The sequence below is a fragment of the Poecilia mexicana genome, unplaced genomic scaffold (genome assembly GCF_051168715.1).
Source record: "Poecilia mexicana isolate PSO_F unplaced genomic scaffold, ASM5116871v1 scaffold_3, whole genome shotgun sequence".
Taxonomy (NCBI): domain Eukaryota; kingdom Metazoa; phylum Chordata; class Actinopteri; order Cyprinodontiformes; family Poeciliidae; genus Poecilia; species Poecilia mexicana.
Window position 1 is genome coordinate 23,907,300 of NW_028263372.1, and position 4,031 is coordinate 23,911,330.

Genomic DNA, 4,031 nt, shown 5'->3' on the forward strand with positions numbered 1-4,031 from the left:
TGTGATTTATTGGTGTTGATCTTTCTACAGTTCAGTGACCTTCCTTCCATCTGTCATACAGTGGAGAACATCCATGGATATACACAGTCAAGTGCAAAATATTAATAGAGAAATTGTTTAAGATGAAAAAAACTCACATACCTCAAATGTATTAAAACACCACATAAGAAGAGAACATCCCATTTACTACCACCAATTTTATTCCTGAGGAGTTTTCTGCAGAACCTTTGGCATGTTACATTTTACAATGAAACAATCCAGAGTTTTTGTCAGGTCTTTGCTAGATTCTTACCCTATTTGTTGAATGACGCTCAGAAAGTTTTAGTCTGCATCACTTTTCACGACCAAACCCTCACAGAATCCCATTTCATCTTTCCCTTTCAACAGCACTACTTGAGTTTTCTAATAACACAATAATGCTTTTTTTAAAGTGTCTTTCACAACACACAGGGACTCTGTACAGAACAAGTTAAAAGCAGAAACATTTGAAGCTCAGAGATTTGAGTGTTGTCACTCTTAGCCTCAGTAGACTGGATAGATTCTGTATTGATCACATTCAAGCTCTGCTACATGCAAACCAGTGCTGTTCTTATAGTACAGGGCACATTGTCAAGCCATTGAGGTTATGCTGAACAGATGGGAAATCAATAAAGAGCATTTCCATGTGATTTTACTTTATAATGGAAGAAATATGAGAAAGGAGACGGACTGTATACAGTTTCCAAATACTGGTTGCATTATGAGCAGAAACCACCAAGAAGAGGACAGTTGGTTCTTTCTTCAAACAGTGACTGAAGATGACTCTGCGAGTACTTCTGCCTGTGCTAGAAAAAAAAAAACTTTATCAGCTTGAGACTGTGTCAGCAAATATTTAATATTACAAATTAAAAATGTTATTCATTATAAAACATTGATGGTAACTCAAATATAACCAAAAGCAAAACTACATCCAGTTCAATCGCATGGTCAACAGTGTAGTCAACTAATTAAATGGTCAACACATCTGCTTCCAAAGTGTGATGTTTGAATGCTTTTCTCCAGGTCTGAAGGGAGAAGGCCAAGAATCGCTTCCTAAATTATGATTCCATTGGTTTGATCTTCATTTAGTGCTAGATTGTGTTAAGATTACAGTCACAAGTCACTTAGCCTCAAAAGAAAGAAAAAAACTTGATTTAAAAGGGGAAGAAAATGCTCCAACTTCAATTTCTGCTGTTTTACCTGAGACCTGACGGAGAGAGAGAAGCATCAGTTAAAATTATTTTATACTCTAAAAGTTATTTAATTTCAGAAAGAAGAAAAGTTGTGAAGGAGGAAAGACTAACAGATGTTGATTTTGAACTTCAAAAGAACCAATGTTTTGTTTTACAATTCAGAACTAGGCAGATTTTGCCTATATTACATGACTTTTGGATCTGATAAAGAGCTTGATGGTATGTTAATTCAACAAGGGGACATGATAAATCCCCACACCACCATCAGAGACCCCTAGGCCATCCCCACACTCCCAGGCAACATGAAACTAGGGGTCAAATTTGACAGGTGGCCTCTGCTTGGAGTCCCACCCAGGCCTCCACGGACCACCATCACACATTCCAAGACCCTACTAACTTGTTGTGTTGCATTATGTTAAGGATGAAGGTGTGGGAGCCACGGTGCTGGTCTTTTTGGGTCAGCTCCCCAACCCAACTGGCCTCCACTTGGTGGGACAAATTATTTTCATGACAAATGTAATTTTTTTTACATCTCTCTCTCTCTTCTAATGATGACGTATAAATGGTAAATGGCCTGTTCTTAAGAGGCCTCAAAAGTTCTTTACCTAATATTCTTTCACCCATTCACATGCTGATTGTGTCAAGTTACCACATCATGGCCACAGCTGCCCTGTGGCTATCAGACAGAAATGAGGCTGCCTTACACAGACACCACAGAGTCCTCCGAACACCGCCAGCAGGCGTAGTGGGTGAAGTGTCTTGGACCAGTTCCAGGATGAGCACCCACCACCGCCAGCACCACTGCCCTGGCGCAAAAAACAAGAAGAGTTCTGACCCACTGTCGCAAACAGTCACAAAAGTTTCAACCACTTCTGTGTGGTTGAAACAGAAGTAAGCCGAGTTGTAGGAAGCGGTCAGCAAACTTCCTCCTCCTGATTTTATGGCTGCAAATATTTGCCAACGTCCTATTTAACACCACCACAGTGAGATGCTGAACACGCCAAAAATCCGCTGCCAGTGATGAACCATGCTGAGCTCCAGAGTGGGACTGACAGTGTGGCCACTAAAACCCGTCATAACCAAATTAATATTAATTCTGCATTGCCTGCGTACATTTTACTCTATAGTTAGAAACAGAAATCGCCTTCATTGTCACAGAGGGGACATTCAGGTGTAACAGCAGCCTCAGATATATACGTTCACACAAAAAGTCCAAAACATGTTGTAAAAAAAAAAAAACATGATTAACAATAACAACAAAAATAGTACTAGTAATATACTATACAATATTCTAACATAAACAATACTGTGCAGTCTTTAGCTAACATGAATTATGTGCCACCTTCATGGTCTTCAAATAAACGGAGGCATTGACACAACATAAGTAGTCGGGCTTAGAGGACTTGTGCTGGAGTGCAAGGAGGTGGTGAAGGCAGCGCTGATGAAAGAGATAGTTGATGAGATTTGTGGTTCATTAAAGCTGATGAGAAGAGCAAACAGAGGGGAGAACAGGAGTAGGTAGAGGGTAAAGTGATTGTTTCTGTGTTTGCTGTTGCTAATAAAAGACAGAGATTACGCTTTGCTCAGCCTGTTTACTCATCCTGTCAGAGGAGAAGAGATTGAGAACAAGAGACAAGTTGGGTGAATAATGTCGGGATCGAAGGAGACGATTGCGAGGTTGAAGTTTATGGCGTTTAGTGTGACTTCTGCTGCCGAGTAGCTGATGTGTCTGCTCTGTCAGTATGAGACATGCCTTGGCGTGCTTGTTAACAACTTGAGAATGAGCTGAGAGGGAGGAGGGAGCTTTGGTAAACTGGAAAGTCGTGATGGCATTTGTGTTTGAATTTATTTATTTATTTTTGCCATCTATGTTCTTTGATCAGAAAACATAAGCAAGTCTTAGCAAAAGTGTGAAAGAAAAGCAGGCGGACCTTGAGAACTGAATGCAGACAGTACGGTGCTGTTGTGTGGCGGCGAAAGAGTTAGGAGGCGCAACAGAGGAAGACGGAAAACGGTGTTTGTTTGCAAGAGCTGGTGGGAGGGAAAGAGACACAAGGATCTGAATCATTATGATGTTTTGCTGATCATCTGCTGTGAGATCTTTTCCCTGACTTTTTAATTATTTTCACATTTTTAATCAGCATAATTGAGGCCAATCCACACGTTGCCATGGCAACAAACTTTTTAATTCACTGAAGTCGGGTAATGACCATGAAATACACATCCGGTTCATGAGAACACGCATGCAACGTAAACACACGCACGCACACACACACTGTTTCTCGATTACGCTGCACACATGCACACCCACACACACATTCACTTATATACTGTAGATGAGTGTTATCTAAATGGAATAGCTAGCCAGTACTGATAGCATGAAATTGTGTTTCCAAATATAACACCGTGTCATTGGAGTGTGTGTGGGTCTGTGTGTGTGTGTGTGTGTGTGTGTGGGTCTGTGTGTGCGTGTGTGTGTGTGTGTGTGTGTGTGTCACAAAACCAGACAGAATATATGTCTCACTGGAATTCACCACATGGGGGCACTATTGGAGCACAGATACACATCCAAACACACACTCATATACACACGCACGCTTATAGACAGACAGGACTTTCCTAATTAAAGCCAGTCTGTTTAAACAATGAGATAAACTGAGAGCAGAAATATTTTGAGAGCGTGTACAATACCCACTGATATTAGAATACCACTGTTATCTCCACGCACACACACGCACACACACGCACACACACACACACACTGGCACACACAAACTCACGCTTACATATAAGTTGTTGTTTTTTATATATTTCAACATG